This window comes from Aristolochia californica, unplaced genomic scaffold (genome assembly GCF_029961685.1).
Source record: "Aristolochia californica isolate CCGP_79_NKW_82.1479 unplaced genomic scaffold, dmAriCali1.0.hap1 SCAF_8, whole genome shotgun sequence".
Lineage (NCBI taxonomy): Eukaryota > Viridiplantae > Streptophyta > Magnoliopsida > Piperales > Aristolochiaceae > Aristolochia > Aristolochia californica.
Window position 1 is genome coordinate 16307032 of NW_027182279.1, and position 11582 is coordinate 16318613.

Sequence of the window (11582 nt, forward strand, 5' to 3'; positions counted from 1 at the left end):
AACACTTATGTAGCATTAGGATCCATTTTCCATAATTCCAAGCAAGAGAAAGAAGAAAGAAAAAAAGAACAGAAGGGAAAAAGAGCTCTCGGGTAGAGAGAAGAAAAAATAAAAGAGAAAAGAGAGGTGGCACCAAGCAAAGAGAGAGAGAGAGAGAGAGAGATTAACTCAAGGATGAGATGTGTAAATTGATTAATTCCGAATTACAACACCTCTATTTATAGTAAAGGAAGAGGTAGAGTCCTTATACAATTAGTCTTTCAATGCTAATTATATTCCAACTTTAACTCTCTAAGATAAGTCTATTCAAACCAATCTACTAGAAGACTAATATGAGTTGAACTAGAACTTTTTCTTCATTCACGTGAATACAAGGGAAGACACCAACTCGTGGCCTTATCCTTGTGGGTTCCTCATGATCTTCCAGCTCATCTTGATAAGGTTGCCAGCTCGTGATATATTTTTGGGTCCCACATGATCTTCAAGTTTTCTAACTCAATTCTACTTGTGCTACTTAATTCCTTAACTCGTGCTTGCTTGGGTGAGGACTCTTCTTGGTGTCCCATGTCCTCATGGTGGGTCCCACATTGTAACACTCCCCTTCATGCTGGGGGTGAGAAGACATCATAAATGCCCAGCTTGCTGCATATGGTAGACATAATCTTGTGAGTGACCGGCTTGGTGAGAATATCTGCAACTTGACTTTGTGTTGATATATGCTTCAGAGATAGGAAACTAGCTTGGAACATTTCTTGTATAAAATGGCAATCCACTTCAATATGCTTTGTTATTTCATAGAAGACTGGATTCGATGTAATGTGTATTGTTACTTGATTGTCATAGTATAGATATATTGGAGCTTCTTTGTAGAATCCCAACTTAGTGAGAAGAGATCTTATCCATATGAGTTCACTAACAGTGTGTGCCATGGCCTTGTATTTTGCTTCTGCACTAGACCGTGCTACTACATTTTGCTTGCTACTACATTTTGCTTCTTGCTTTTCCATGTAACCAAATTCCCTCCAACCATCGTACAAAATCCCGAAGTAGATTTTCTGTCATTTGGGGATCTGGTCTAGTCTGCATCTGAGAATCCTTCGATGTTGAAGTGACCATGGTTTTTATAAAGAAGCCCCTTTCCTGGAGCTCCTTTCAGATATCGTAGTATTCTTTCAAGTGCTTGCCAATGACTAAGTTGTGGCTTGTGCATGTATTGACTTACCACACTTACTGTATATGAAATATCTAGCCTTGTTACACACAGGTAAATAAGTCGTCCCAGTAGTCTTTGATATTTCCCAATATCTACATCTTCTCCAGTGCCTCCACATAATTTTGTATTTGAGTCCATAGGAGTGTCTGCTGGTTTGCATCCCATCATTCTTGTCTCCTCTAGTAGATCAAGGGCATACTTCCTTTGGGATAGCACAATCCCATGTCTGGATTGTAATACTTCAATACCCAAAAAATATTTGAGTAGTCCAAGATCCTCCGTCTTGAATTCAGCACATATTTTCTCCTTTGTTTTCTGGATGCCCTCGGAATCACACCCAGATAAAATAATATTATCAACATATACAGCCAGAATCACCATACCTCTCGGTGTATTTTCTATAAATACTGAGTGATCTCTAGAGCATTTGTGAAAGCCGACCCTTATGATGGCTTGACTAAATTTCTTAAACCATGCCCGAGGGGACTGCTTTAGACCATATAAAGAATTTTTTAGGCTGCTTACCGACTCCCCCTCAACCACATACCCCAGGTGGTTGTTGCATGTACATTTCTTCTTTAATATCACCATTAAGAAATGCAATTTTCACATCAATTTGATATATCGACCATGATGAGTTGGCTGCCATAGATAATAATATACGTACCAAATTCATTTTTGCCACTGGAGAGAAGGTTTTTTCATAATAGATTCTATAGCACTGAGTATAACCATTGGCAACCAGTCAAGCCTTTAGTTGTCCAATTGACCCATCCGGATTATGTTTGACAGTATAAACCCACTTGAAACCGCAGAGTTTTTTATATGTGGGAAGAGGAACCAGTGACCATGTATGATTGTCAATAAGGGCCTTCATTTCTTCATCCATTACTGCCTTCCACCCTAGATATTGTAGAGCCTCCTGATAGGATTGAGGAACAAATATGGAGGAAATAGAAGAAAGAAACTGATAACATAAAGGTGAGAGGCGATGATAAGACACAAATTTTGATATGACATGAGAAGTAGAAGGTCTAGTGCATGATATAGGTTCTTTCCTTATAGAAATAGGACGAGTATCATATTGAGGGCCAAAAATAACTGGTAATGAAGAACTTACGTCTGTTGGATCTGTTAACTCGGTAGGTGTGGTGTCGGCCACTTGTTCTGGGGGTTGAATAATCTATGTATCACAAGGCATAACCATTCGAGGGGAACCTAGTACTGTGGACAGACCAGAAGGAGCACTATCAGGATAAAATGAGGAGTCTTAAAAAAATGTTATATCCCTTGACACAAATTAACGTTGACGAGTAGGACTACAACAAACATAACCCTTTTGTGTGCGAGAGTATCCTAAAAAGATACACTTGATAGATTTAGGATCAAGTTTGCTGTGTCTAGATAATGAATTATGAACAAAACATTGACATCCAAAGACTTTCAAAGGTAGTGAAAACGGACCATCATTTGGTAATAATCTAGAGTAAGGAGATTTATTACCAAGAATGGTAGATGGTAGGCGATTTATAAGAAAGCAAACCGTAAGGACTGCATGAGGCCAATAAAAGTATGGAATTTTCATGGCATATAATAAACCTCAAGCCACCTCAAGAATATGATGATTTTTTCATTCAACGACACCATTTTGTTGAGGAGTGTAGGCACATGATGTTTGAGGGATAATGCCATTTTCTTGATAAAATGAGTCAAGGTTTTTGGAAACATATTCTTTGGCATTATCAGACTGGAGAATTTTTATTTTCTGACCAAATTGTGTGAGTACCATAGTATGAAATGACTTAAAAATGAATGGTATCTTAGAATGCTCCTTAAATATAAACAACCAAGTTGTGGGAGTGAAATCATCAATAAATGTAATAAAATATTTTGCTTGAGAAATGTTGGAGATACTCAAGGGCCCCCAAACATCAGTATGAATTAAAGAAAATGGAATGACACTTTTGACTTCTGAGCGAGGAGAGTATGTACTTCTTTGATGATTACTCAATTGACAAACCTCACAATGAAATTCTGGCCTTACTTTAAGAGAAGGAAACATATAATGAAGAGACTGTGCATATGGATGTCCCAACCGATTGTGCCATAACCGTGTCTCATTTTCAGTAGTAGAAACCATATTTATTTTCAGCATATCCAAGTAGTAAAGTCGCCCTTGTTCATGGCCTTCACCAATCACCTGCTTCGTTATAAGATCCTGAAAGACACATGAAATGGGTGAGAAGGTAATAGATCAATTAAAATATTTTGTCAACTGACTAACAGATAATAGATTCAAAGGGAAAGTAGGAACGAAAAGAATATCAGTGAGCAGAAGTGATGGTGTGACAGAAGTGGAACCTTTCCCTTGGACTTGGTTTGAGAACATTCAGCTATGATAACAAACTTGTGTGAAAGACTCAGAAATAGAGAATGTAATAAATTTTTGTTACCTGTAAGATGCTTAGAGGTTCCTGAGTCAATTATCCAGGATGAAGATGAGGCAGATAGCATACCTAAAGCGGTAGTGGCAGCAGTAGTTGTGGAGGAACTAGGAGAAGAACCCAGCATTGTCTTCATTTTCTGAATTAGCTCATACTCTTCATCAGTAAAAATTTTTTGTGCTGCTGATTTTGTGGGTTGTTCTTCTTTTGTATAACTTATAAAGGCTTGATTAGCCCTTGTTAATTCTGACTATCTATTGGCTTTATAGCATATTTCTTTATAATGGCCATATTGTCCACAGTATGTGCATGCCCCGTAATAGCAATGATCTATAGTGTGGCCAATTTTTTTACAATGAGTACATTCTTTCCCATCTGCTATGCCAGCACCTGTCCTTCCACCTCTTCCTTTGCTTCCTCTATAACCTCTACCTTAGCCTCGGTCGCGGTCAGATGATGATCCTCTATGATCGAAATACATAGCAGATGATACTTCAGTAGTGGAGGAAGAAGTGTCTAGAATACGAAGTAGTGTTGTGCATACATCATCAAACTTGGGGACATCAGAAGCACTCAAAAGTTGACTCTTGGCAATCTCAAGTTGGGGTTTAACATTTGCAAGACAAATGGCAATAATTAAGGCTTCCTTCTATTTGTCTTGTATAAAAATATATGTGCTTGAAGGCTGAGATAACTTCCACTCTTGAAGAAAATCTCTAAAGCGAGCCAAGTACTCATGGATATTTTCTTCTTGTTTAGTATTCAACATTCTTTGGAGAATATCATATGGTCTATGTAGAGTATCCGGGCAAGAGTACAATTTAGCACATGTCTCCCAAATTTGTTTAGCAGTGTCAAGATGAATAACATTGTTTGAGACATGTTCTTCCATGCTATTGATTAGCCAACTAATCACCAAAGTATCATTTTTCAACCATTTGTTATAAAAAATATCATCTTCATCAATAGGTGGTCCTTGGGTGGTGAGGTGACCAAGTAGGTCTTTAGTTATAAGGAACCTCCAAACCGATGTGGACCAACTCATAAAATTTGATACCCCACATAAGGGTATGGTGGTAATTCTCAGTATATCACCGTTGATATTCATATTTTCTTCAGCCATGATAGGCCCTTCTTCTTCAAAAAAAATCTAATAATAACACCAAGTAGTACACTTCAAACAACTCGATGTATGGGAAATTTTAGCATTGATGCTAAATTATTATTCTGATTTTTTTCTCTAATACCACTCATAAGAGACTCAATAACAATCTTCTATATCAGGGAACTCTTATCCCATGGAAAAAAATCCAATAATATGATCATGGACTGGTCTCGGTATACAGAATTTCCAAACCGACAAAATTGTTTTGATAGCTCCTTCTATATAGAGAGGCATGCATATCCATAATATAATAAGATGAAAGAATTTACATACTCATCCTTAAATCATCTTCTAAATTCAGAAATGAGTAACATGAAATGAAAAAAATTGAACACTTATCTCTCGGCTTGTGCTCTTCCTTCATAAAAGAGCTTTCTTTGAGTGGTGTTGATCATCACTTCTTTAGAGCATTCCTTTGACGAGGGATCCTAAATATAATGCTTTGATACCATGTTGAATTTAGGATCCCTTTTTCATAATTCCGAGCAAGATAAAGAAGAAATAAAAAAAGAAGAAAAGGGAAGAACAACTCCAGAGTAGAGAGAAGAAAAAATAAAATAGAAAAGAGAGGTGGTGCCAAGCAAAGAGAGAGAGAGAGAGATTAACTCAAGAATGAGATGTGTAACTTGATTAATACCGAATTACAACACCTCTATTTATAGTAGAGGAAGAGGTAAAGTCCTTATAAAATTAGCCTTTCAATCCTAATTACATTCCAACTCTAACTCTCTAGGGTAAATCTATTCAAACCAATCTACTAGAAGACTAATATGAGTTGAACTAGAACTCTTTCTTCATTCATGAAAATATAAGGGAGGAGGCAAGTTCATGGCCTTATCCTTGGGGGTCCCTCACGATCTACCAGCTCATCTTGATAAGTTTGCCAGCTCGTGAGATATTTGTGTTCCCCATTTGATCCTCAAGTCTTCTAACCCAATTCAGCTTGTGATTCTTAATTCCTTAATTCGTGCTTGCTTGGGAGAGGACTCTTCTTGGTGTCCCAAGTCCTCATGGTGGGTCCCACCAGGTCGAGCACCATGGTGGGTCCCCCATTGTAACAACTTACATCCTTTAAGCAAAACTAGAGTAACTTATTTAGAAACAATAAAAAATAAAAAGAGAAAGAGAAACCACACTTCCATGAGCACTACATATCATGATACTTTGACAAGCTTGAAAAATGAGACTGTATAATCCATAGAGAACTGAATATCAAGCATGAAGACATCAGAAATGTAAAAAACATTAAAAGAGGAAAAATGAAATTTACTTTTCAATCTAAATCAAATGGCTAAAATAGAAAAAATATTGACCTATTTACTAGAAAAAATTGACTATACATCCTTTTTCTAACACACATCAATATATACTCAAGAAAATACAAGGATGGGAAAAAGCTAGCAACATTGACTCTATTTAATCACCATTGACCAGTTATTTTTTCCATCTAAAGTCTTCAAATAAGATGAAGTTTACCAAAAGACCTAGGTGTCCCATAGTTTAGAGTCAAAACTCTATTAATAGATCAAGCAACGTAAATCATTGCTGTCAATTGAATAAATCAAGTTGGTTACAATAGGTTTGTTCATTCAAACAGGCATTTGCACCCTTCTCAAAAATCTGAAACCACATGAGAGGCCTAAACCAGACTATACACCCACTTCCAACAGTTTGACCAATGAAACCCCTAGTTGGTTGGCCCATCAATTGGCTAGATTGTTGTTTTAAACATAAATCTATTTGATACAAAAAATCTAATAGCAAGCCTTTTTACTTTGACAAATGGATGTCTCCACCTTGGTTCATATCTGGAAATTTTAACACATTTATGGTACCAGAAACAAGGTTTTGTAATGTTGAGGACTCAATAGCTCACTGAGTCACCCAAAAGAGGCGGCAATCACTCTTTGAGTTAATTACTTTTAAATTTCATATTTTATATTTTTTAAGTATATTTTTTCATTAAGTATGTAAGGATCCAGGTCGTAGGGACAAAATTGTCAATTTAAGCCCTAAAACTTTAATGACATCAAACCCTATTTAGAGGGTAGAGAAATAGAAGAAGGACAAGCATTGAATTAGGTTAAACAGGGTTTGGAGTTCTCCTTGACGAGCTCTAGGGTTTTTAAGGTCTCCTTGACGAGCTCCAGGTATAGTTTCTCTCTAGATTTTGGTTTATTCTCTTCCTTTTTAAATTCTGTTTGCATTGATTTTACCGAATCAAAGTGGAAAGGATTGTTTATGTTTCTGAGTTCACTCAGCTGCTGTAGCCTCCCCTTCATCAACAGCAGCAAGAGGGGCATTCCCTCCTTCATTCCGAGAAAGGGTAGGGGTTTCCCCAATCCCCAACCCGAGAGCAACCTCTAAAGAGGTGCTTTAGCCTATACACGAGCAAGGCATGATTAGGAACACCAATCCCTCATACGTGAACATCAGTACCTGGCCAAGAGGGTCCTTACTCTCTCAGTAGTGAGCACGAGCAGCAAGGGTTCTCAACCCTTACTGAGAAAAACAAAGAAAGGAGACTTCTTTTCAGTCTTATCGAGAACAGCCAAAGAAAAGAGCCTCCTTTTCATCCTTACCGAGAGCAACAGTTTTATTACAGTGTTGGATTCATAAATCCCACACCGAGTTACTCGATCTATGGCTAGGGACTATAAAAACTTGGTATCAGAGTAGGGTAACACGGGGGAGCCCAACAATGGTGAGTTAAAAGAGTTGATGATCAGAGAGCAGCAAACACAGGAAGAAAAATAAGTAGAGAATGAATGAAAGTTTGCCATAATCATGGAGAAGTTACAAAAAATTCCAAATATTAATCTCCAGATTGATAGATTGTCTGGAATGTTGGGAAATATTATAGTGGGAAGAAATTCAACCCCGGAACAAAGAGGTGAGGACAACTCATTAAACACAGGGAGAGACCAATTTACAGGGCACACTGCCTTTCCTAACCAGATGGGAAATTTCAGCCAATGAGGAGGCACCGTACCAAGGTATACAAAACTTGACTTCCATACTTTTAATGGGTCAGATGACCCCTTGATTTGGTTACATAGCTGCAAAAAGTTTTTTACCCATCAGAGAACATTAGAAATTGATAAGGTGGGACTGTCCGACTTCCACATGCTTGATGAAGCACAACTCTGGTTTCATCAAGTAGAGTTGAATATATTGGTGCTGGATTGGGAAGAGTTTAAGGAGTTATGCACTATCCGATTAAGTCCTCCAACCCACAGTAACCCCTTGGGGGATCTATTGCTATTACAACAAACTGGCCTAGTGGAACTATATCAAAAACAGTTCCAAGAAAAATTGGCATGAGCCATTCAGATGGTTCGCGTATACCAGCTAGTCAATTTATTTACACCAGGCCTTACTGAGTCATTAAGGTTAGAGATGGAGCTCCACGCACCTGCTGACTTAGATCGAACAATGAATCTAGCTCGTGCACTGGAACTTTGACAAAAAGTTCAAAACAAGAGACCAACTTGGCAAAGGGACTGGAACCCTTCCAATAACTAGCAAAGGAGGTGAAACACTAACCCACAGATAGCCTCTCCAACAGGGCAACAGGTCAGAAATCATCCCAGTATTACTCCTGTAGCAGATTCAAGGCCTAGCAACCCGCCCGCCCAGTATATTAAAAAATTAACGAGTGTGGAGATGGCTAAGCGCAGGGCAAAGAACTAATGTTACAACTGTGATGAAACATACAGGGCAGGCCATCAATATAAATGTTTGTTATGGTTAGAGGTTGATGAAATCACAAAACCACAACAACTTGATGATTCTACTGAGGAGGATCCACCAGAAATCTCTTTGCATGCCATTATAGGACAGAAATCCACCAAAACCATGCAAGTCCGCACTTGGGTGATGGACCAGGACCTTGTCAACCTTCCGGATTCGGGAAGTACACATAATTTTTTCCATTGGACCGCTGCTCAACACCTTCAACTAAAAATACTTCCACACTCAACAACAACAATTTCGGTTGCCCATGGAGAAAATGTTCCTAGCTACGACATCAGTAAAAAAGTAAAATTCTCAATCGGTACGACTTTCTTTCATTCAATTTTTTTTGTCATACTTCTATTTGGGTATGATATGGTATTGGGTATTAAATGGTTGCAAAAATTAGGCCCTATTTTATGGGATTTTACTATGAGTTTTGAAACGGGCGGACAACAAGTACTATTATAGGGCAGTCACGTGGACAAGCCACGTCACATTCATACGATTCACACACAGGACAATCCGGACAATAATATAGAACATCTCCTGGATGAGTTCTCGGACTTGTTACAAGAGCCCTCTAGGCTGCCTCCCTTGAGGCATTGTGACCATTGGATATGTTTAAAATAGGGCTCAAAAGTGGTGATCGTTTGACCTTATTGGTACCCATACCTACAGAAAGATGAAATTTAAAGACAATGCCAAACCATGCTACAACAAGGCCTTATTTGCAGTAGTCGTTCACCATTTTTGTCACTAGTCCTCGTTAAGAAACATGATGGTACATGGCGATTTTGTGTCGATTATTGGGATTTGAATGCCCAAAATGTGAAAGATAAGTTCCCTATTCTTGTGGTGGAGGAGCTTTTAGATGAATTGCACGAGTCATATATATTCACCTAATTGGACTTGCGCTTTGGATATCATCAGGTTCGTATGCATCTAGATGACATCGAGAAAATGTCCTATCACACTCATCACGACCACTTTGAATTTTTGGTCATGCCATTTGGGTTATCCAACGCCCCATCCACATTCTAGGCGTTAATGAGGTATTCTGCAACTATCTTTGCAAATTCGTACTTGTTTTCTTTGATGACATACTCATTTACAGCCAATTCGGGCATCAACATTTAGATCATTTAAGATTGGTATTTCAACTGTTACATGCCCATCAATTATATATAAAGAAATCGAAATGCTCATTTGTGACATCACATGTGGCTATCTCGGCCATATTATTTCCCATGATGGGGTCACAGTTGATTCGGAGAAAATTTAATTTATTGTCGATTGGCCGCAACCTATGAATACCTCTGCTTTTAGAGGGTTTTTGGGATTGGCAGAATATTATAGGAAATTTATCATAAACTATGGACCGATAACAACACCATTGACAAATCTCCTCATGAAAAATTCCTTTATTTGGAATGATCAGGCCACACAGTCCTTCTCAGATATCAAATTAGCTCTTGCATCTGCACCAGTTTTGCAACTTCCCAATTTTGAAGATTTATTTGAGGTTGAGTGTGACGCATCAGGTGGGGGCATTGGGCCGTTCTACAGTAGCACTTTCACCCTATTGCATATTTCAGCTGATAGCTGGCAGTACGACACACAAATTGCCAGTATATGAACACGAGTTAATCGGGTCGGCCAAAACTATCCAACATTGGCGCCCGTCCTTATGGGGTTGCGCATTTCTTATTCGTACTGATCATTACAACCTTAAATATTTGTTGGAGCCGTGACTCACGACTTCTCCTCAACAACAATGGATTTGTAAATTGATGGGATTCGACTTTACTATGGAATACCGTGCAGACAGGTTAAACAAGGCAGCCAATGCCTTATCACGACGTTTGGAGACTCTGCCGCTTCTATATGCTATCAATCAGCCTCGTTTTATTCTTTTAGACTTGGTCAAGGAGGAAAATGCCAGCAATTCGGTTCTTCTCGATATGCACAAGAAATTTATAGAGGGGGCCATGGACTCTAGATGGACCATTCATGATTCTCTTATTTATTACAAATTTTTGTTTCAGCCATCATCTCCGCATACCATGACAACACTCATGAAGGCATCCAGAAAACATTGCATTACATTCGAGCGGATTTCTATTGGTAGGCTATGAAGACCTCCATTGTAGCATATGTATGATCTTGTTTGGTGTGTCAATGTAATAAGGCCGAACACTTAAGTTCCACTGGTCTTCTACAGCCTTTGGCACTTCCTACACAGGTGTAGGCCGATATTTCTATGGACTTCGTCGAAGGTCTTCCACAATCTTTGGGCAAGTCAATTTTATTTGTGGATATGGATCGGTTCTCCATGTATGCTCACTTTATCCCCATGGCACACCCATATACAACATCCAGAGTGGCACAAATATTTCTTAGGCATATTGTTCGTTTACATGGTATTCCCGAATCGATTGTTAGTGATCTTAATGATGTCTTTACCAGCACTTTTTGTCGTGAATTGTTTCATCTATGCGACACCAAGTTGAAGTTCTCATCATCCTATCATCCTCAAACAGACAGCCAAACAGAGGTGGTTAACCGCACTGTGGAAATGTATTTTCGATGTCTAGTGGCGATCGTCCTAAAAATTGGGTTCAATGGCTACCGTGAGTGGAATATTGTTACAACACTTCCTTCCACACCGCTTTATAGTCTACTCCCTTCAGCATTCTCTATGGCAGAGATCCTCCTTTGCTTCTCTCATATACTCTAGGCTCCACTCGCGTGGACTCTATTGATCAAGCACTCATTGAACGAGACCAGGTCTTACAAAATATTTTGGATCGCCTCCTCAAATCACAAGTTCGTATGAAGGACTTCTACGACGAGGGACAACAGGATATCACATACAAAGAAGGTGACTATGTCTAGCTATGAGTCCATCCTTACCACTTTCTCTATTATTCCATGCATCGGGCCAGTCCCCTATCAATTACAACTTCCCACAATGGCTAAACTCCATGATGTATTCCATGTCTCCTTACTTAAACCCTTTAAG